This window comes from Thunnus albacares, chromosome 9 (assembly GCF_914725855.1).
Source record: "Thunnus albacares chromosome 9, fThuAlb1.1, whole genome shotgun sequence".
Lineage (NCBI taxonomy): Eukaryota > Metazoa > Chordata > Actinopteri > Scombriformes > Scombridae > Thunnus > Thunnus albacares.
In genome coordinates this window covers 31,883,541-31,907,455 of record NC_058114.1, presented here as the reverse complement: position 1 = coordinate 31,907,455, position 23,915 = coordinate 31,883,541, and the positions used below count along the sequence as shown (strand labels likewise).

The 23,915-nt window shown below is 38.6% G+C and overlaps 1 long non-coding RNA gene across 1 annotated transcript in view; it reads left to right on the top strand.

Annotated features, from left to right (window-relative positions):
• LOC122988931 overlaps nucleotides 1–23,563 on the top strand; it is a 160,822-nt gene extending 137,259 nt beyond the window's left edge. Inside the window, exons 3-6 of the long non-coding RNA XR_006404913.1 lie at nucleotides 1,354–1,540; nucleotides 19,814–19,904; nucleotides 21,373–21,392; nucleotides 21,469–23,563. This is a non-coding gene — a long non-coding RNA (uncharacterized LOC122988931). The remainder of the gene's footprint in view (nucleotides 1–1,353; nucleotides 1,541–19,813; nucleotides 19,905–21,372; nucleotides 21,393–21,468) is intronic.
• The last annotated feature ends 352 nt before the right edge of the window (nucleotides 23,564–23,915 follow it).

Sequence of the window (23,915 nt, the reverse complement as noted above, 5' to 3'; positions counted from 1 at the left end):
ACTCATCTCACTGTAAGCCAGTCTTTCATTGGCTGTTGTCTTTCTATCTTCATAAGTAGACATGTTTGATGTTGACTTTAGGAATTATAGTCATTTTACCTGTTAACCATAACACTAAAGTACTGCTCTTGGTTGAAAATGACACCTTCACTTCACAGTGTTGGAGTGGCTTTGACCCAATGCTTCCTGCCACAGCAGATTAACATTTCACATACCACACACTATAGGACATTACTGTAGAAATTATGATGGGAAACTATCAAAGGAAACCTGTGTTGCAAAGTTATATTTTCTTAAAGCAGAGACAGTCTGCTGTCAAACATTTAAATTTGAACATTAAAATTAAACTGCAATTGTAATAAGGCTTAATGTAACCTGTGTATGTGCTATCCAGCTCTATTATGTAGGGAAAATGAACAAAAATAATTTTTGGATCAGACTTCATAAGTGCAAAAGGACTTAAATTGTGATTGAGAACCAAAAAATGTGATTGAGGAATCCCTAATTTTCATTAAGCATTTCAAAGAAAGAGGCTACTACGAGAGCCCCCACTTTTTCCATTGTTCTGTGCTTTGCCCACACCTGATTAGCTGGGTCAGGTGTGTCTAGCCAATCAAGGGCTATAGTAATTGAAAGGCACAAACAGCCATGGAAGCTAGTTAGAGTAGTTGAGGAGGAAGTGTTAGTAGCTTAGCCTTTTGACAGGTTTCATAAAACAAAACTACAATTGAGCCTTATCCCATGGTTAGATTTGTGTTACCTTTAACTTGGTAGATGCAGTCCATACAATGTGACTACATCTAAAGAAAATCCACGCAGCAAAGCTGAAAGGTCACCTAACTCTGCATGCTTAAGCAAGCCTGGAAAAAGCTACAAGTAGTAGTGGTACATAGCTATGTTTTCCCTTGCAAAAAATGAATGATGCTCATCCAGGGCATTACTTCCCTTGACCTAGGACGTGCCATGTTTAATGACAAGTCAGCCAGCCCCACCTAGCTAATTTTCATTTTGAGATCCAATCACAATGCAGGTAGAACCAAGATAACAAGATCTCTTATTAATACTGGGTATAAATGCAATGGCCCGTGGATTGGATGTCATTAGATTACATGTTAATCAAATAGTAATACTAAATTTAAATGGGGCTAGATGCTTTTGTACCACATCAAGATTACTCTAGCCTCAGCAGATCCTGCAGTGTGTATGCAGCCTGTTTACTAGCTATCTGTTTTAACAAGTGCAAGTTTGAGTTAAATTGTACAATTATATGGCAGTGTAACTACAGTAGGGTGCAGCTCTGTGGCACAAGCTGATAATGGACTTAATGTACTAATGAGTAACTTTTCATTGTAGGTGGTTTACATTGCAACATGTACGGCAAATAGTGATCTCTTGAGCTTGGGCACAAACCGGTGTGTCTCCAGATCACTGGAATATACTGTTCAGCCTACCTGAAGTGCCATGGACCTACCCCAATGAAACAACAGTGAAGGAAGTTTCGCACTTGATTACCATGAGTCACTCTGAAAGCTACAAGCAGGTAAGTGGTGATTGTCTTATGTCCTAAATTGTAGAGAAAACCTTACCTTTGCTATAGTACTCTTTTTTTTTATTGTTGCATATTATTCAATTTAACTCTGAACTTGGCTTCTATAGTTCTCACCTTGGGTTATGGTTTGATGGATAGTAGCTTAATATACTGTGTATTGCTTACTTGGTGATGATTGGACATCACAAATCAGCACCGTCTGGTAAAATAATCAACATTTAGAGATGTTGAGTGATTTTCCAACTACTTCAGTTGATAAAATCTTTTCAAAACCATTTGGATTGGCTTAAAAATGCTTTGTCACCATATTTAAGACAAGCTCATATTTTCTTAGTATCTGATAATGCAACATGTACAGTACATACATTGGTTAGATACATCTCCTTGGTTCCTTCCCTGCACAGAATCAGTGGGATCAGAGACATGAGACACTATCTTTTATTCATCGTCCCACTGCATCATTCACGGTTGACATGTTAAGTGTTTATCCATTCTTACATGAAATTCCTGATTAGTGTAGGTGAAAGAGACTTTGCCATGGTCCTCACATCTCCTGTATATTCCTCACATCCACACTCTTGATTAATATAAGCCCTTCCTGGCAATCTTTTTATTCTAGTGGTGAACTAGGCTGAAAAATTAACTCTTGACAAAAACTGGATGTTGGTGATTCTGCACTCGTATTCAGCTGCCATAAATCAGCTGCAGCAGCTCCTTTATAGATGCCTCATCATGCATACAGGATGTCTTTACCATATATTATAGTTGGGACTGTAGGGTCTCATAAATCAAGCCATATTTAGCTTCCCGGCATCAGTGATACTGACATCTGTGTGGCACAGAGATATATCGCCTCTGTATGTGAGGTCTCTGCTGTCATGTAGATGTGATGATCAGATGACTGGCACTATTGAACAGCATGTGACTGCCATGCCTGCCATATGTTTACTTATAAAAAGTGTGAGGATTATTTTGATTTTCTTGTAACTATTAGGCTCCATATCCAGTCTGTGTGTGTGTGTGTGTGTGTGTGTGTGTGTGTGTGTGTGTGTGTGTGTGTGTGTGTGTGTGTGTGTGTGTGTGTGTGTGTGTGTGTGTGTGTGTGTGTGTGTGTGTGTGTGTGTGTGTGAGGGTGGAGGGCAATCGTCTTAATGCTTGATTGTTCACTTTTACAAGATCAATCACTATGCAACTAACATAGAACAAGTTTCTCACACATATGAGCCATCAGTTTGGCTCATATATGTTTAAACATATTCCACTTGGTTCTCAATAGCGCTACCTATGAGGTTTTATTTGTCTTATGGAATGCTTGCAATTTTGTTTTATTTTCTATTTGTTTAACAAGTATGTTAATTTTGTTGCATCAATTGATTTAAGTTTATCATGGTTAAAGTAAAAAAAAACTGAAAAACTGTTTTAAAATTGTTTTTAATGTTGATCAGCAACATATTGAGGCCTTCATTTAGAGATGATACAGTCTTCACTTAGGTTCAGAGTGCAGATTCCTAATAGCCCCATGAAGCTAGCAATTTCTTAGACAGAGTTTTAAAACAAATACTATAACATCTGATAAAAGTAGAACTGGATCTGTTCAAATGTAAAAGACAGCCCACTCCCCATACAAATCAAAGCATAATTGCATACATCAATGGGTCACAGTATCAAGACAAAGGCAGGAGACTGGTGTGCACTTTGTTGTATAATTTAACAATCCCGTCTGTGAACAAAGGCTGCCCTTTGATGTGATTACATATCCTACAGCAACAGGTTGGAAAGATAGGCCACTGATTGGATATCAGTCCTCAGGGTTTGACTTTTTCCTGGGATCAAGGCGCTCCTGCTGGGAAGCTCCTGAATTTGTCATGGGATGATGTATGCTTTATGAAACTGTTCAATGGTCAAAGTGAGTTCGGAAAATCAAGCCTGACTTACTACATAGCAAAAAACTATGCAAGCAAGTGAAAACAGTGTTTTATTTAGATTAAACATTTATTGGACATGTATTAATGATTATCTATCTGATGATGCCTTACTATTTGTAAATTTATATAAATGTTGCTTGCTTTGTCCAGATCAGCAGCTTATGTTTGTTTGTTTATTTGTAAATCCATGAATAATACAAATGAATAATTAAAGGAATATATCTGTTACAGATCCACCTCAAAGCTAAGAATCCCCGAGTAGCACAAAGTGATACATTCTTTAATCAAGACGTTTTCGAATATCATGCAGAAATAAATCTGCCAAAAGATTTGTCATAACTTGATATTTTTGAAACTACCATAAAAATTCTGTGACTACATAACACTATTTCTACTCCTATCATGCTGTCTTCACTTTACCAGCATCAGACACTTGTAGGAGAAAACACAAGCAGCCCAGTCTGGCCAATCACAGCTCTTACAGTCCTCACATGATATCTTTGTCACTGCCGTAAACCCCTGATGTGTAGTTCTAGTTTTTGAGGAGATGCAATATACAGCCTACAGTGGCTACGTTATGTAGGCTCCACTGTAGCTATGCAACTTAATGCAAAACTATAAATTCCTCTCAACTTGTGCTGCAGGAAGCACATAGTCCCTCACTGGTTCCCACCAACAAACAGTGAATTCTGAAAATGATTTTAAACTTTGTAGTGTTAAGAAAACAAATCTTTTACAACTTAACAACAAATAAAATGACATGTTAAGATGGAGCTTGTTTGCAATGTAAAGCCTTGACATGGATCTTGAATGTCGTCCTTTTTGGCATGACTGTTAAAATTTAAGTCAAAAAGTCTTGATAATCCCTTCATACTCAAAGTCTAACTAGATTTTAAATCCAAATATAAAATGATCCAATTTACTAAGATATATGTATGTGCATTTTTTGCATTATAAATCCACCTGACCTGGTGTAGTGATAGGCAGACCTTGCAAGGCAGCCGGATTCGCAAGATCATGACATCATGGATGATGTGAGAATCCATCTTTTCAGGCTTCACGTCAGGCTTCACTGGTGGTTTGGAGCATCCTATGAGGATTCCTCCTATGAGATCTTGTGATCTCGTGAATCCAGCTGCCTCTCAAGGTAAGACGGTGACAGACAGATGGTTCATCCAATCATCTGCCAAGTATTTTTTGAAAGTGCTTGCCCTTTTCCAAACAGTTTCCAAGGACGACTTCTCAGATGGTTCTGTGCAACAAACCATCTGGTGCATCAGGTTAGAAGCCCATGGGAGGAAACTTGTTGCAGTGTTTGTTCTCAGTGACAAGAGAGTCTAGTCATAATCCCATTTACTGGCGTGGTGTCTGTTACATCAGGAGCACTACATCCATCTTAGTCTCTTCTGACAGGTGACATGCTGTGAATCGCAGAGAGAGACGGTTTAAAAGGAGGAAGTCTCACCAATACCCTCTTAGCATCCAAGTGTTTTTCTTCTTTCTTGATATTGAACATGTTTGCTGTTATAACTCATTCTTTCCCTCTCAATTCTCCATGGTACGGCGTGCAGTAATGAGATTAATGGCTCTGTGTTGTGTCGTCAAGCTGCGATAACACCTCTTGTACAGTCGGGCTGCTGTAGGCTTCAGGATGCTGAAGAGTGTTTTTGAGAGGAGGAGTGTGTTAGGGGATGATAGCAGCAAAGGATTTACATTTTTTAAAGGTGATTCTTGGCAGGTCATCCCCAACTCTCGAGCAGTGGAGGAAGTGGCCAAGAATGGATAAAAGAGAGATGATGGGAGTGAGGTGTGTACAAGAGGTGCAGACAGAGAGAGATGGATGGTTTACTTTGTTCATACAGTATTTGTATGCACATTTTCACATCAGTCAAGTCTTTTTTTTACCTCTCTGCTGTGTACAGTAGACTTGATTTAAATCTGAATACTGAAGCAGAGTGTATACTTTGGTTTTCAGACTTCAGTAAAATCAGATTTGTTTAAAGCCTTAACTGCAATATTAGGCAACAAGAACAAAGACAAGAATAAGACATGATGTTCATTGTGATGGATTGTTTTTTTGTTTTTGTTTTTTTTCTATACAAATGCATACATAATGCATCTTACTTGATCACACATTTGGAACTTTCTGACCATTGCTAAGTGAGAAGTATCAAAGTTCACAGTACTGTGTGTTTCAGAGTCAAGTTGAGATTTATTCAAATAGTATCATCACACAAAGTGACTCAATACAATTTAGAGAAAATGACAAAAATAAATAAATACTAACACACATTACAGTTGATACAGTAGATTATAACAATGGTGAATAGAACCAACAAAGTTCAGAGAGAGCATTAAAACAGACAGGTGTTGAACCAACCAGAGCGTTGCGATAAATAGGAAAAGGTTACTCTTTATTCTTTATTTGGATCCCAATTAGATTCCACAAAGTGATTGCATCCTCCAAAAATATAAATATAAAAATGATAATAATAATAATAATATACAATTTAAAATTACCCAACATCTATGACATGAGAAAAGGCAAAATAAGCCAAACATAGATAAGAAAATTTAGTTTTTTTATAATTTTAAATACAAAAAATATATATCAAAACTTGTTGTTAAAACATGAACAAATGAAAAACAAAAAAACAAAAAAAATCTAAACATAGAATGACAAACAGAAATAAAAAGAAAACAATCATGAATAGATTCTAAATAGACTTCTAAATAGAATAAACCTTGAAGAAAAGTAAGATATATTGGAGATTCATCAGTTTTTCTTTCATTGACTTTATGAAAGATTAAATGTTTCCATAAAAGCTGCTTTTCCAATGTAAGTGAGAAGCCTTTTCCAATAGTAGATACAGCAACATGAAAATGCTCTAAGGGGGACTGCACCGATTTTACACATGAAAGTGTGTTTACAGATGTTGTGGAGTACTGCTACATATGTGAAGACTACAAATTTGGAGATGAAAAAAATGTAGGGGCGTAGAATTAGAAAGAAGTGAGGTTACCAGACCTCTGTAGCCTACTCCTCATCTCTGCTGGTGGCTAGCAGTTCCAGGCTACATTAGCAACTAGCATCACACACACTGGAATATTGACTCAACCGTGGACGATCGAGGGCATTGTGGGTAATGCACCACGTTTTTACAAGAAAGAATGAGTGGAATAAAAAGACAATATCTCTGGCTCTGCTGCATCTATTTAGATCTTTTTTTTTTTTTTACAACTAGTGCAGTGCCTATTCAAAACGTGCTTGTTTGGAACGGGCTGGTTTCTCATTACCTAGAGAGAACAGTGCCTGTTCCCTAAACTCCTCTCATGCAGACTATCAGTAGATGGTACAAATTACCGATTCTCCCTAAATGCCTCAAATGCAGGCTATCTATAGATGCTACAATTTAACAATGCTCCCCAAATGCCTCACAAGCAGAATATCTGAAGACTACAATTTTGAGTTGAGCTGAAGTTGATCGGATGAACTGTAATGCCCGTTCAAAATGTGCCTGAGACATCCTGCACTATGTCTTGAACATACATACAAAGGCACGACATGCACATGAGGAACAGGAATAGAGCTTAATTCTCTAAACTTTTTCAATTCATTCTCTTTGGTAGTAACAAGAATCGCCTTTGAAGTTCCTCCCTACACGTCACATAGTGCACTGTCTCTGTGTTATGGGTGTATAAATAGGTATAGGTCTGTCTTTGATGAGGCAATGAGTAAAGTTTTAGCTCAGTAGTCAGCACAGTCATCTATGATCTCCAGTTCGAGACCCAATGTGGGGACCTCCTTCGTAAGGTAGCTTATTTATGAACGATAATTCTAACGCTTAAATTTCCTAAAATTAAAAGGGTAATAAAAACAAAAACAGGATTTTTAAGCCTATTACCACTTTTATGCGCTCTCTGCACATCCCTAATACATATATACACACAGACAGACAGACAGAGATTCCTTGCTTTATATTGAGAGATTGTCCATGACAGTCAATGTTACAGCAGTGCAATGCTAAATCAGTGGAGTACTCTTTTAACTTAAATCACAGGACATAGAAAGTCTAAGGGTGTATATGGTAATTAGGTGCTTGCCAGTTTAGTTCTGTATAGCTCAGGGTGGATACTTTAAAATCAGCTCTAGCATGTACAACATCCAGTGGAGAGAGATAGAGATGAGTATGATCAAGTTTTCTGGCTCTGGTTGGGAGTTAAGCATTCAACTAGCAGGATTGTGATAGATTACTGGTGTAGGCCAGAGAGAAGAATATTACAAGTGATCACTATCCAGTGTTCTGCAGCCCATTCCAGTGAATAGAGGATTGTTCACCTGCTTAAATGACATAACTTAAGATGTTTCATGTAATGCGGCATTGTACAGAACTGTCCAATATAAGTGTTCTGTTTGGTGAGTGGTCTATGAGAAAACTGGACTCTAGAAACATAGAAATTACCATATTCTGAATTGGTGTCAAAGTGAAAAACAGACATAGGAGGAATCTGCAGACACATCAGATCTCCTTTATTGATGTCTTCTTACCATACTCTTTGAAGGCTCATTGTGTATGTAGGAGGTATGAAAGAGTGTTTCTATGAAGACATTATTTTCATTTTATGATGACTCAAGTGAATCTCACTGATAAAGGCTGCGTCAGAATCAGAGAAAGACAAGCAGAGCGAGCAGTTTACAGTGCATTTTTGTCATTGTAGCTGTCTTTCTGCTAACATATGACACTCTATGAGCAGTGTTAAATGGCAAATGGCTCGCATAACTTACATCTTGTAAATGCTTTGAGAACAGCACATTATGACAAACATCAAGAGATGACTAAAGCTCTCCTGAGTGCTTTCTTCACCCAAACCTATGTTGTAGGCTGTTATTTATCAAAGGTACTCTAATGCAATGCTTCTACACAGTGCAAATGCACCATTGACGAATGTTGCACTTCGAGCAGTGTAATGAAATCATATTGTTTACAGTATATGCTGTATGATACAGAGTGTAGCCAGCTGAATAGTTTACTGTTTAGATATTAGGGATGTGCAGAGAGCCCAGTATTTGTGTTTGTATCTATATTTGTTGAGGCAGCAAAATTATGTGTATTTGTATTTGAATAAAAGTGGAAAGAGGCTTAAAAATCCTTTTTTTGTTTTTATAACGTTTTTAATTTTAGAAAATTAAAATGTTACAAAAAGTGTTTGTGAATAAACTACCTTACGAAGGAGGTCCCCACATTGGGTCTCGAACTAGAGTCTCCCAGATCTTAGACGACTGCGCTGACTACTGAGCTAAAACTTTACTCATCACCTCATTACAGACAAACCTCCACCTATTTATACACCCATAAAACAGAGACAGTACACCGTGTAACGTGTAGGGAAGAACTTCAGAGGTGATTATTGCTTTGCACTTTTCATTTATTGCCTATTTTTACAACCTCACTTTGTGGAAAGGGGAACAACAGGTTATGGAGAGTCCCTTGGAAGCACTTTGTGTGTGTCAGTAGCTCAGCTTTATCTCTGGGGAACACCCCCAACTCCAGGAGTGGTGTCCAAATTAGGAAATGTGTGTCATGTAGCAGGTGGATGTGACTCCCCTCATTGAGACCTGCTGATAGACATAACAGTGGAGCAGAGGGCAGTGACTGAGATGCGATGTAACCAACCTGCATGCTGGTATTTGACATGTTTTTTTTTTCTTCCCCAAAACAAATAATTGTTAAAATATTTGTATGAAACAGATATTCGTAAAAAACCCACTATTTATGCTTTGCGGAATAATGTATTTGTATTCGGGCACACCCCTAGTAGATATATTATGTTACTGTCCCTTTACATGAGGTCGATAGTGGGAGACATAACATGGGAATCTATTCTTAATACCGGATCCCAAGTCGCCACTATTTTGGAGAATTTCCATTCCAGATATTTGGCATCCCTTCCCATTCAGCCCATCTATCACCTGCTTGAGGTCGAAGGGGCTGAGGGTCAACCTGTGCCCTATCTCTTGTTCTCCTGACTTTCCCTGACAGTGTGACTGGTGCAGAGGAATAGTTGACTGCTTTATCCCTCACTGTCCCAGAGTGTCACTTTGATAGAGAGATTCCAGTGTTAGTTGACACAAATATTTTGCTGCAGCTCTACCAGTGTTGAGTAGACCGTGACACGTCAACATTCTTGAAGAGGTTGGACAGCTTTGCAAACCCCATCACCATTCCAGCAAGGCACAAAATGTGTGTCTTTGGGGATGTTAGTGTTGGTAAGGAAGAAGAATGGAAAAATCCAGATGTGTATTGATTATAGGAAACTGAACACTAGCACTGTAAAAGACTAGCCCTGCCCAACATTGAAGAGACATTCTCAGCCCTAAGTGGAGCAAAGGGGTTCCTGGTGATGGACCTCAAGTCTGGTTATTACCAGGTAGAAATGGCAGAAGAGGATAAACCTAAGACCACATTCACATCTCCTTTGGGCTTCTGCGGGTTCAACTATATGTTTCAATGTGCCCAGCACTTTTCAACACCTAATAGAAAAATGTTTTTTTTGGCTGATCTTATAGCCTTTTCTGAGACAACTGAGGAGCACTAATCAGGACTTATGAAATTGTCACCTGAGAAGTGTTAGTTTTTTAAGTCATCTCTAAAATATCTTGGTCACGTGGTAGATGCCCAAGGGGTCCACACCAAACCAGACAAGATCTCCCTGCTCTCAAAGATTGGTCTCATCCTGTGAGCAGAGAGGAGCAGAAGCATTTCCTGGGCTTCACAGTGTATTACAGGCATTTGGTGGAGGGCTATTCTAAGATCGCCAAGCCTCTCAAGTTTCTCACTGTCAGGTACTATCTACCCAAAAAGAGAGGTAAAACCTACAAAAGAGACCAGCCCAGGAATTGTTTGAATCTTCAAGCACCCTTTGGTGCAGAGTGGACATCTGAGTGTGAGTCAGCCTTTAAAGCCCTTATTGATAAGCTAACGTCAGCCCCTGTGCTTGTATTGCAGATCCCAAGCTTCCATACGTGTTGCACCAAACGGAAGCAGAAGAGGGGTTAGCGGGCTGGTCTGTTAGCCAAGCTAAAAGCTAATGCGACCAGGCCAGCCATTCCATTGCTCTTTTTTTGTCAATGTTTGGTCACTGAATAACAAAATAGAACAGTGCCAACTGAGCATTCATTGGGAGATGAGGAACTGTTGTTTTTTTCTCCTTACAGAAACTTGGCTAAGCAGCAATATGCCAGACTCAACTTTTCAACTCAACGGGTTTCTACTATTCCGTGCAGATCAGAATCAGCTGCCATGGAAAGCCTTAGGAGGTAGACTTCATAGATTTGTGAAATAAGAAATCCTGCCTAACTGAATATGTGTTTTTGAGACTGTCCTTGGTTCACTGTAGTTTCAAAGCGGAAATGCTTAGCCATGGCGTTGATTGCTTATTTCTCTCCTGATATGTCTTGTAGCATAGGAAAAACACTACATGGACATGTTAACAAAGTTAAAAACTTGATTTTCATTGGAGAAGGTCTTTAAATTCTCTCTTTCTACAATGTCTGTTCATGGCAATGATGGTGTGCTTAAGGTTAGGGAAAGACTGTGCTAATAGCAAATTAATTATGGTTAAATATGGTTGGAGTTAGGCAACTTAAACACAGATTTAAAGGATGGGCTTGGGATTTTTCAGTCCTCTCTTAATACAATACTGACATATGTATGTGGTAATAGGTTTTGATTGCTGTAACAATTACTACTCTCCACACTGGCCCTGAAGCTATTCACTTAGAATTCAGCTACACTGTAGAAATTGAAGACAAAATCTTTTCAAAATTCAGCTGAAGCTAATATGAAACCTCAGCAGTCTGAGTTAGCTAAATCGAGTTGAAAGTTACAATCTGTTGAGTTGGAAACCTGAACACATTTACAGGTAAGGTTGCAGTTGCAGTACACACCAATCCACCATCCTGGACCCCACACTCTTACTTTCTGCCTTTACGTATTCAGCACACTACTTCTTGCATTGACACTGAATGTTGGCATTGGACATAAATCGTGCGGTGCAGAATTGCACAATGTGGATGTAATTCTGACGGATATTGGGATGTTGAGTTGAAGTATACTTAGATAGTGAATTTGATACCAACAGGTAAATGCGTACAACATATAAACTATTATTTTGAACTCCTGTGCATGAAGACACTTGTGCATGGTATCGAGGTGTAACACTGTGTCTACACTGAAAGCGTCTCAGCTGTGTTTTTCAGTCATCCATGTCATATGCGTCTGATGGAACAGTACCTTTTTATCTTAATCACTACAGCTGTCTATGTCCTTCTCCTCATTTCCTATCATCGCTCCAATGCCAGCTAACCAGGTTGCCACCAGAATGCTAATTTGGGTTGTTGTGGTTTGTGGTCAGTGCCTTAACCCCTAGGCTGCCGGGGTGCTCCCATGACTCACATTACTTATATAGTCATCAAACCCCCAAGCCTTGTATGGAAGCATTAGCATTTATCATGTGAAGTAATATTCCGGTTTTTCCTTTAATTTGTCTTTTAACATACCATATCTAGGCTCTGATGACCAATTTCATCTATAGAAGTTCAGATTTAAATTTTGCAGGAAGTGAGCCAAGCCCAATGTCTTAAACAACCATTGTAAAGCATTTAGAAGTGGTGCAGCAGTATGTGGTAGTAGAGTGAGACTTTATTGGCAACACTGACTGTGGTGTCATGCAGATACCACATACAGTAGTTAGTATGCAGGTAATGTTCATTCAAACCAGGGGTGTCCACTCTCAACACTTTACCCAAGGGACAGAGCTGTAACTCCGGGTTGCCCTGACATGACAGACTCCACGCGATTTGGAGAAATCATGAATGTGACAGCCTTGCTGTCAGGAGGGAGGGAGACAGGACAAACAAAGACAAAGATGGAGATGAAGGTAGAAAATAAAAGCAGAAAGACCAACAGATTTACTCCCATGGAAAGTAGATACAAGGTGTCACAATGTTAGAATTCTGCTGCATCTTAAAGAGATTTTAGACACAAGGAAAATAGAGAAGGAAGTAGCATGGGAGGCAACAGAGAGGAAATCAGGAGGTAAAAATTGGGAAAGGACTGAAAAAGAACAGAGATGAGGAAGGAAGCCTCAACTATAAAAATAGAGGAACTGGAACTCTGGCAGACAGAACAAAAGAGATAAAGCAAGAAGCGCCCAACCAACTTTCTTGGTCATAACTCTTCTGAGGGAAGGGACAACCTTTTTCAGAGACATCAAAGCCTCTGATTATTCTCCTGTTCTGTTTGGCCACAGCTCAACAGGATGGGATGCTTCATCTAATCTCACAAAATCAGCTGTTAACCGTTAGTGCCAGCCACTGTTTCATATTGCTGATTGCTGATTGAAGTTTGTTTTTTGTTTTTTTTCCACATGAAGATCCTCTGAAACAGTGCAATATGAATTGATCAGAACCACCTGTGTATGTGTATATATGTCTTCTAGGATTGGACCACAATACAGTATTGGCTCTCTAATATAGTGTATGATGTCTGTCCTTTTGTAAAAGTGAAAAAATCAGTCAGTTATCATTCCCTATAAATGACTGATTGTACGATTTTTCAAATTGACCTGAAATGTCTTCAAGCAGCACTGTGCAATATCACATTATTCTTCTTACAAATGAAAAGCTGAATTCATCAGAAATAAAACACACTCTCACTCAGTTAAATACACTGAGGGGCTTTGCTGAGACAGTCTTTCTTAGTCTGGTATAACCATGTGCTTCTGGTGTTAGCAAACTTTAGATAGATATTGCTGACATCTGGGACTCAATTTGCTGACTTTAACTCTTTTTAAAATGTTGCTACTGTTACACTGCGTTTAAGCCTTTACCCCGATTGTGTAAATGTGGGAAGGGGCATGTCTGTTGCGGCCACAGTAGCCGTTACTCAGCAAAAGTTACATGGTGTAAGTTAAAATTCCACCACCTAATTCTCTGAACACAATTTGGCATGCATGATCGACAGATATCAATCATTCTGACACATCACTCCTATTTAAAACCAACATCCTGACATCACATATGTTCCATTACAGTAGCTTCTATAACTCAGTGTAATTTCTCATTAAGAGCTTCTTTCATTGGTTTTCTGAAAAAGTGAATAATGTTCTTGGAGTTTACAAATTGTACTCTATATGAGAATATAGAACACAAATTGCTATTAGACTTTGAACGCTTTGTGATTCAAAAAAAGTTCAACACTGATTAATTTGTTTGCATTCCAAAAAAAACTATAGCACCCATGAAATTTTTCCATAGCAGCAATATACTGTTGTTATCATTCTTCCCCCCTAGTTCAATATATCCTGCTATGCTTTCTTTTAATGTCAACTTTCCGACTTGACTTTCCTTGTGCAGTTTATGATGTTTACCCTACTGCTGTGGCAGGAGATGGGTAAAGGTTGGTAGTTCTTGGCTCGGGGCTCTTCAGTCCAGGGATCTAGTGGTCTTATCTGAGTTGGCTCGCCAACAACTTCAAATCAACTCAAAAAACCTGATCTGCTGTCATTGACATGGCCAGAAATTATTGTTCAGAGCTGAAGGAACCTTTGACTGAAAGTGCTCTGCTGTGTGACCAGTAGGTTTCGTAGGGGATGTGATGTGTTGTCTATTATATTGAGCAAACATCTTTCTCCCCACAACCAACTCTTGGAGCGCAAGAGAAGTCCCCAGGACAGAGCCTGTCTTCTTTATCAGCTTGTTCAGTTTCTTAGTGTCACTGGTAAAAGGTATACAATATCTTGCTGCACACATTAAAGGACCTAAGCTTCCTCAAGAAGTAGTCTGCTCTGTTGACAACCTCAGTGTTACATTTCCATTTCAGTCTGTTGTTGAGCTGAGGAGGTATCTGTAGCCCTTCAACAGCCTGCTTATACTGTGTAAGTTTGGAAAAGGAACCATAGACAGTGCAGGTCAGTACAGATCTAAACAGACCATTCTACAGACGGTAACAACAGGCACTTTGTGTAAGTGAGTAAAGAGAACTATAGACATTTGACTTTACACAGAAATAGAGGAGGCACAGTACCTGGAGATGTAACCACACAAGTAAAAGATGGGTAAGTACTTGCTATCCTGTATTGGTACTTTTTTAACGGTTTATTGTAAAATGAAATATCAGCAAGTTGGAATCAATATTAATCAATAATTGGAATCTATATTAATTTATATTCTTTTTACTACCATATACTAAATGTGAGATTAGTAACTCTAAGGGTTCAGGATGTGTGTAAGAACTCCACATTTATATGGAATGAGGATCATGTTACATCATATATAATATTTATACACCCATAATGCTCGTCTGTGTTAAAGGACTTTCAATGTTATATTGTGCAAACTCTCTTCCAATGTCACCATTACAATCTGTCACATATAATATCACTCTCATGAACTTGTAATGTTTATAACAAACAAACAACAAGAATTAGGAGATTATGCATTTACACACCTTGCACACTTCAGGGAGGGCTGGTCAGTGCTTTTGAGAGTTGATGTCCTGATGTAATTGAAATGTCAAAAGTGATGTAGCATTTTAACTTCTGATTGTGAAAAGGCTGCTCCATTCCCTTTTCACTAGGCCCTTTGAAATTATCATTGTTTTTTGTGTTATATCATCATTATTTTCAGTCAAACCATTCCATTGATTTGTTAGGTTTCTTTTTTATATATAATTGAATACATTGGTTGTTATGTGTGGTTTGTTTTGGTTTACAGGTTTATGATTTGTTAGAAGGGTCAGCCACTCTGTATGTTTTCAGTTGTTCTGTCTGGATTGTTGGAGGTAGATCAGCTGCTCAATCAGGGAGATTGGAAACAGGTCCTCCTTGTTAGGATGTTGGAGGATAGGTAAAACTGTTCTGTAGTAAATGACATTTGGTTGAACTGTGGACACTTATGAATAGTTTGTGTACTTATAGTAGATTGTGACTGTCAGAAGTAAAAGAAAAATCCAGTGTTGTGGTATGTTGGGTGAGGAGAAGGTAAAATGCCATTCAGTGGTCAATAGGTGAGAGTGGGTGGCAGCTTGCTGATTTTATTTGTTTGTTGCTTTTTCTTGAATTCCTGAATTCTTGTTAATAAATCTCACTTTTGTGCACATACTCTGGCCTGCCACCTGTTTTTTTTTTTTTTTTTTGCAACATGCCTTTAAAGTTTTCCAGTGCCCATATACCATCCTCTGCCCTTTATATGGGGTTTCCTGTCTGTGATATATTCCTTGGATTCTTGTGGTTTGGCAGAGGATTTGAAACCCTGAAGGGAGGCTTAAGTTTCCCCCTCAACAAACAGGATGCCTCCCTGGTCCTGTGGGCAAATCTCTGGCCATGCCTTTGAAAAACACCATTACACCATCCATTTAGATTTCAGTGACCCCACAAAGTTAAGATAAAACTTTTTCTGTGATGTAATTTACTTATTAGTGGCATTTCACTCAAAAAAAGAGAAAGAAACAGTAAATCAACAAATAAACAGCTTTATAATACTTTTTTTTGTTTTACAATAGGACAGAACTAACAGTGTCTGTGAATGCCAATGGGGCTGAGGTTCTCAGGCAGAGGGCATACTGTGAAATACAAAGAAAACTGTAATAGTGACATTTCTAATTAATTAAATCTTTGTGGAATACAACATGCCTTACCATCGCATGAAAAGACCACATGAATTCCCTGAGGCTTGCTTAGGGAAATTCTGTTGAAATCAAAATGTGAAACATTTTCAATACAACTATGCTTTGTTGAAGACATGGAGTACACTTTCACTTGTAATCCCATAAGGTATACAGTTCTTAGGGATACAGACTTACTTGGTTCAGGCTGGCGGCGAGTACACTGCAGCAAGTTTTCATGACAACAGTAAACTCTTGCTTCATAACCTTTCGATTTTGAGTACAAAACACCAAAAAGTTTGCTAATGCTTTTTTGTATATGGTTGGCAAACAACCATGGTATAAGCGTGATAATCAATGAGTAGGTGTGCGTTAAACGGTTTTAAGGCACAACGTGAAGGCAAAGAACCACCTGATGCAAAGCAGAAGGTGGTTTGCCTCTGCGAAGTGCCTTAAAACCATTTGCCAACAATTTCATATTTTTGGCAAATGACCATGGTATAAGTGGGATGATCAACGAGTAGGTGTGCTTTAAACGGTTTTAAGGTACTTCACATCAGGTGGTTCTTCACCTCCACTGCTTGCCTGAAAACTGTTAAAATTTATTTATTTACCACAGTGCCCTGGCCCACCGCCCCCAGAGGTGAAGCAAGGAAGGAGTGAGAAAGCGAGCAGGGGGGAGGGAAAGGGAAGAGAGGGGAAAAGAACGACAGAAAAAAAGAGAAAAAAAAGAAAGGGGGAGAAGGGGGAGTAAATAGGGAAAGTAATATATCCCAGGAAGATATCCCACGTACAGCCAATTCGTAATGTTTTCTTTGTGTGTTTAATGTTTTGACTTTTTTTTTTCCTTTTTCCTCCTCTCCCCCTTCCTTTTAATCCCCCTTTTTCTTCCGAGTTTGAGTTTGGATTTTACTTATGTCTGCGTGGGGCTGGGGTATTCCCTTTGTTGCCTCCAGACCCTGGGGAGGAAGCTGGCTGTTGGAGGGCGCACCACGTCATCCACCCACCCATTCTGAGCAGCCCCCAGAACCGATTGGGAGAGAGCCTGTTCTTGTGGGGGGAGCGATTTTTCCCATCCTTCCCCATTGCCACTCCTGCCCCACAATAATAATAACAATAATGATAATAATGATAATAACCATAATATTAAAATGAAAAAAATTGTTGTAATTGTATATTATTAGGTAATATTAGGTATTGTAGGTATTATTATTATTGAATATTGCTGTCAGGGCAGTGGCTATGGTTATGTTCTTAAAGCAGTTATGGCTTTTTATGGCGGTGCTAATAAATGGCAGGGTGGATATATCCAGTTCTTTGCAATGTTGTTGTTCAGTGTCTAGATAGGGAGAGGATTGTTCTGTGGGATGGATCCATTTGTTGTAGTTGATTAGCCAGGGAGTAGTTCAAAAAGGTGCATTGAGTCCTCTGGTATTTTGGGGTGATTGTAATGTGGTCAGTTTAATTCTAGGTTTTTTATTTTTACAGTAAAATTTTGTTATTGTTGAATCTAGAGAGTTGAACCATGTGGGTAGTGGGCATACTGGGATCATTGAGAAAAGGTAGTTTATTTTTAGTAGTATTGTCATCTTTGTGATTGCTATTCTTCCGATTAGTGAAATTGGTAGATTCATCCATCTGTTTGTGTCATCTTCTATTGTTTTGATAAGCGGAATGAAATTCAAGTGTACCAGATATACCTGATATTTTAGGGGAAATATTAATGCCTAGATATCTTATGGTGTCTATGCAGGAGGGGGTGGGTGGTGGTAGAGCTGCGGTTTCCATCTCTTTATGGAAAGTAGTAGCAGTGTTGATTTTGACCAGTTAATTGAGTAGTTTGAAATTTCAGAGAACTTAGTGAATAGGTTCATGGTTTCTTGTAGTGAGAATAGTGGTTTCTGAAGGTTGAGTAAGATGTCATCTGCATATAAACTTATTTTATGGTTTACCGTGGCGGCTTGTATACCTTTAATGTGATTGTTTTGGCAAACTGCAGCAGTAAGTGGTTTAATGTAGATGGCGAAGAGTGAGGAAGAGAGTGGGCATCCTTGTCTTGTCCCCCTGTGCTGTGTAAAGCTTGTCGATGTTAGCCTGTTGATTGTGACTGTGGCCCTTGGTGAGTTGTACATTGTTTTAACCTAGCTGATAAATAACTTTCCAAATCCAAATTTGTGTAGAGTGGCAAATAAAAATGTCCAGTTGACTAGATCAAAGGTTTTTTCTGCATCTAATGAAGCTATTATTGTTTCCTCTTTATTCTGTGTTACTTGATGGATTATGTTAAATAGTTTGCGTGTGTTATTGTATGAGTGTCCTCCTTTGATAAAACCTGTTTGGTGGATAATGCTTTGCTGATGATTTTTATGTCTGTGTTGATTAGAGATAGAGGGCGATAGCTGGAGGGAAGGGTTGGATCTTTATCTGGCTTTAAAATTACTGAGATGTTAGTGTTCATATGTGGTGGGATTTTACCGATTTTTGTTAATTCTTGTGTCATTCTGAAAAATAGTGGTGAAATGGTTTGCCAGAAATGTCTAAAAAAAAAAAAAAAAAAAAAAACTCAGCGGGGAAGCTATCGGGGCCTGGTGCTTTATTAGAGGGTATCTGCATGAGTGCTTTGTGGTGTTCTTCCATTGTGAATGGTTTATCTAATTTTTCAGTTTGGGCTTCTGTTAATATGGGTAAGTCGATGTTATGAAGGAATTTATCTTTATGAGTTTTTTATAGCTGGAATGATGTTTTTTTTTCCTTCTTTTGTTGAAGTTGATTTGTGAGAAATTTCCCTGATCTATTATTATATTCAAAATGCTCATGTTTGAGTTGTTGTGTCAAAAACTGTGTTTTTCTATTTGTTATGTCAGACAAATCTAATTTATATTAGTTTATTGAGATTTTCTTCTGTGGGAGTTTTAGCGTAAATCTTTTCTAATTCTTTGATTTTTAGTTGCTGTCTCTGTTTTCTTTTTTACTGTTTTTGCAGTTTCCCAGATTAATGTTGGTGAGTTATTTGGAGAGTCATTTATGTCCATGAAGGATATCCACTCTTTCCTTACAAACTTGTCAAAGTCTGAGTCTTTAGGCAGAGAGTGTTTTGATGGAGGTTTGGAGGGAGTTGTTGGACTGTTCTAACTTTTCAGTGTATTTGTGGGCAAATTCCAGGCTCGAGCAAAGCTCTTTTATTTCGTCATGAAGTGTAACCAGTAAGTCAAGTTTTTTATTGATGGATTGTAGAACACTGACCTGTTGTCTGAAGATCGTCTGTATTTGTAGATGAGGTCTTCTTTCTTTTGTTAGGGTTGGAAGAGTCTTGCTGAGGGGTAACGAGAGTTGTATCCATTTTGCACTGGTCGTAATAGTGATGGATGAATGCTTCCAGGTCTGCTAATTCCTCCAGTGTACGAAAAGACAAGATGCATTCCGGTTGTGGTTTTACGGACTGATGTGTTGGTTATTGTGATGAAAAATGGAAAGAAAAGTGTCCGAAAGAAGTCAAATAGCCAAGCTGTATGTTTATCTCAGTGACTGGGTGCCGCCATGATGGATCTCACCTCCTTGCATGATGTCTCACGGTACTCCTAGAGCATGTCTTGATTAAAAATTGAAAACCGTTTAACACACACCTACTTGTTGATTATCCCCTCTTTAATCAGAACCTAAATATTGTTTTGTAGGCCTCATCTCCAAGCCCATTAAGATGCAGAGAATCAAGGAACAGGATCTCCCCATGTGCTACCAATAACACCTACAATGGATCATTTGAAGGTAACAATGACAACACAATATACTAATAACTATACTAACATTTTGATTAGAATAATGTTTTAAAATGACACTCAACACAGAGGAGACAGTGGTCTGATACAGCTTGCTGCCTCCTCCAAGCAGGAAATAGGATGACATCTTTGCAGCCCAAGTTATGCTGGTAGTATTGGCAAATACTGGTTAAGTTAGACATAACACCACCTACACATTTTGTACATGCACATTTACATACGCAATTTGCAAATAACTTACCAGCAAAGACAGCAGTGGGTCCACATTTATGTTTTTTCACGTGGGAACAACATAGGGGCCCACAATGTGAACATCTTTTCCCTGATGGTTTGAATATTAAAAAAGGCATTTACATTATCAGGAGTTAGTCAAATGTAGTGTAGTGAATCCTGTTGCAAGAAAAAGATTGAAAACGTACATGTTTCTTTGCGGCCTCTCCAACTATCCTGAGATAGGCATTTCCAATCTGGAAAGCAGAGAATAGTTGCTTTCAGTTAAATGTGACATGTTTAACAGCATCTATTGTCTGGAATTGTCTTCACAGTACAATACAAACAGTCACACACTAAGAGAGACACAGTATACAAAACACACTCACATTAGTCTCCAGACATCGGTTCCAACCTAGGCCCCAGAAGTCCTCTCTTGTGAGGCAGGTTTTGCCATCTTTGACAATTAACACTGTAGTTAGACAATTTCTGTCTAGGCCAAAAAGGAAAATCGGTCACTGTAATTGACTTTTACACAGAAGACTTTTAATTTTAATCTTACAATTCTTACAAACTCATCCTGAAGAGGGCCCAAGTTCTTCTCCCACTTTGGACCGAAGATAGCATATCGATGCTCCCTCTGCTCACAGCTACTCCTTTCAGTTGGTGTATCTGAACACATAAATATTGGTCATTACTGACAGTATGAATCCCAAAAATACAGTCATTATTTTGGATTCAGATATTCAGTTGTGAAGTTATACAGACAATGTGTATTTATAATAATTGTTTTAATATTGTTGTCACACATAATAGACATCTTATGTTGACTTTCTGGACATTTACCATTCAGTAGTAAATACAATGGCTACACCTACAGTGCAGCGGCTATTCTGGAATCAAGATCAACACTGTTTAATAAGAAAACACTGAAGTGACACTTACGTTTCTGCCTGTACTATGGCCTCAGGTGATTCACATTCTTTTTTCTGTAAGGTCCCACTGTCCTTCTGTATGGTGGCCACTCCTTTGTCAGACATATTTATGATTTGAAAGGACCTTGATGTATGGATTTCAGGCCCTGTCCCAGCCTCTGCCTCTTCCGATCAGAGGACAGGAGAATTTCACCTCCTGTGTTAATGTATGCTGCTTTGTAGCGCTTCCTTTTGCATGCTGCAAAAGTTAATTTTTTTGTTTGTTTGTTTTTGTTTTGTTTTTGCCGCCTGGGCTCTTTCTATGTTACCAAGAACCTACCAACCAAAATAAAGTAAGTACCATGAAACACATACACACAACATGGTATCTTCCCTATATGACCTGTACCTCAAAACCTTTTCATCTAGATCTGTTATATTCTTCATCCTCACTGTCAAACTTCAAACTGGTCGCCCATGGGACAGGCATTCAGAACCTCAGGAAGGAGGTGAGGGGTGGGGTGTTCTTCATGGAGCTCTACCCATTAAAAGTTCACAGCTAAAAACAATGTGACATTGCTCAAGATGAAAAGGAAACAAACTGCTGGATCCAGCAGTAGTGTTTGTGTTATGACCATGAAGGTTAAAAACCACACCTGCTTGGCAGTATTTATGCTGTACACCATGGCTTGCAGGTGAACATCCCAGTCATTGTGGTGCTCATTGACGTACCATCGGAGAGCATGTTTTTATTAGTACATTTGTCCTGTACATTTACAATGTGTAATTGCAGATTTTTGTACATATTATACACATGTACTATGTAATGTCTTTGTAACATCCATGAAAAAAACATGCGTCCACGTTTACCTGGCCATTGGTTTCGGGATGTTATATCTAACAGTGCAAAAATCTCTTGAGCTGTCAATATGTATACAAGAGCAATACAACAATGTGTATTAGTACCAACTGAAAAAAAAATAATACATGCATGACCTGCAGCTATGAAAATGATCATAGTTTATCCCATACTGTATTTCTCATACCTCATTCACAAACTCCCTCCCTGACTTTGCTGACAATGCCAACCATATCAAACTTTGCAGGAATTGCTGCTGAAACCTCCATAGCTGACTTTGACTGTAGAGGTTCAGCAACAACAAACTTGCTGAACAAATCAGTCATTATCTGTATATACTGTTTTCTTGCTGTCTCTTTTAATGGCCCAATTAGGTCCATCCCAACCACACTCCAATTTTCTTTCACCTGTGAATATACATGTCAATAGTTAATCACCTGTGTACATCAGTGTACTAACTCGTAGCTCTATTAAAACCTATAAATTATACACTCACAATGACACGTTTAAAACAACATTGTGTACTTTTAGTGGACATTGGTGATCAATACTACCTTAATGGAATGTAGCACCGGTGCCACTGTTTTTATAGGACAATTAAACTGGCATGGGTGACAGCACTTGAGCAGAAACAGAAGTCAATGTACTTTAAAAGATAGTTTATGTGACAGATGGCCAAACATACTAGTTTAATTTTCTCAGAATAAATGTAGAGTTGGAAGTTCTGTGGTCCAGATGTCAACCTTAGCCTTACCCAATCAGTCACATCCTCCATGGTGGTGTGCCATTAGTACCCAGCCACCACACAGTCTCTGGTGACACCACTATGGTTGCCAGTGCCTTGCTGGTTGTGGCACTTGTTCAAAACTGCCCACCTTTCCTCCACAGACATAATCACCAGCCGCATATAAAGCTGGTTTTGGCCAGAGTAGAACAGTCTGCCCTGTGTGCAAAAAAAAAAAAAACCACACACAAACACAAAATACTGTTCTGAAAAGAAAAAACAAAACAAACAAAAAAAAAACATGAGATATCTCAGAATACCAGTGGAGATGCCATGGTGGAGGTCCAGTGGTACTTGGCTGAGAAGCATATTCAAAGACCAGATGATCCCTTAAAATGCTAGGCAACACATAAAACCCGTTACCAAAACCTGTATGTGTGTGCACAGAACCTTTTGTGTATATCGGCATCATCAGTTCCTTGTGAGCAAGTGTCCAGTCCCACAAAATGACTTTTATCCCCCTTTATCCAGTCTGAAAATTCCCATAGCTGCACTCTGTTCTATAAAAGCACTTTCATTGCCCTCTGTTCTACAAAAGCACTGACCAGCTGTTCAAAAGCCCTTTCACTGCCCTTATTTCTTTCAGTGATTTTCACTCATACAATGTAAGAATCTACACATACACACACACACACACAAAATTGTGCTTGATATTCTAAATTGTGGTTGATTTATTTGATTATGATATTTTCCCCATTTTTTCTTACGACTGTTTGTTTATGTAGCCTCTCGAGCTGCCAGAAGTCATCCAAGACATAGCTTTCGGAAGCTAACCAATTACAATAGAGTGGGCTCATTAGGAGGGAGGTCTTAAAGAGACAGGTGCTAAAACAGCCTGTTTCAGAGAGAGGCTGAACTGAGGGACTGTGTAAACGGGCCAATATAAGATAAATAAGGAGCTTTTTTGAACTATAAATCATGCAAAGATATTCCAGTAGAGCCCTAGATTAGATAGATAGATAGATATATAGATAGATAGATACGATAGACCTGGAAATGTGCATGATGCATCCCCTTAATATCATAATAATTTTTTGTTTTCCTATTTTGCTTAATTGTGTTTATTGTTATTTGTCATAATTGCTGTAACTGAGGACCAGAGTGTAATTTTTGTTACTTTTCCTGCTTTAAACAATATAGAAAGGATATCACAGAGCAGTCACTGAACCTTTCCTTTCCTTAGTTTTACCTTTCATGTATCGGCTGTGTCCTACCTTGCTGTCCCATTGCTGT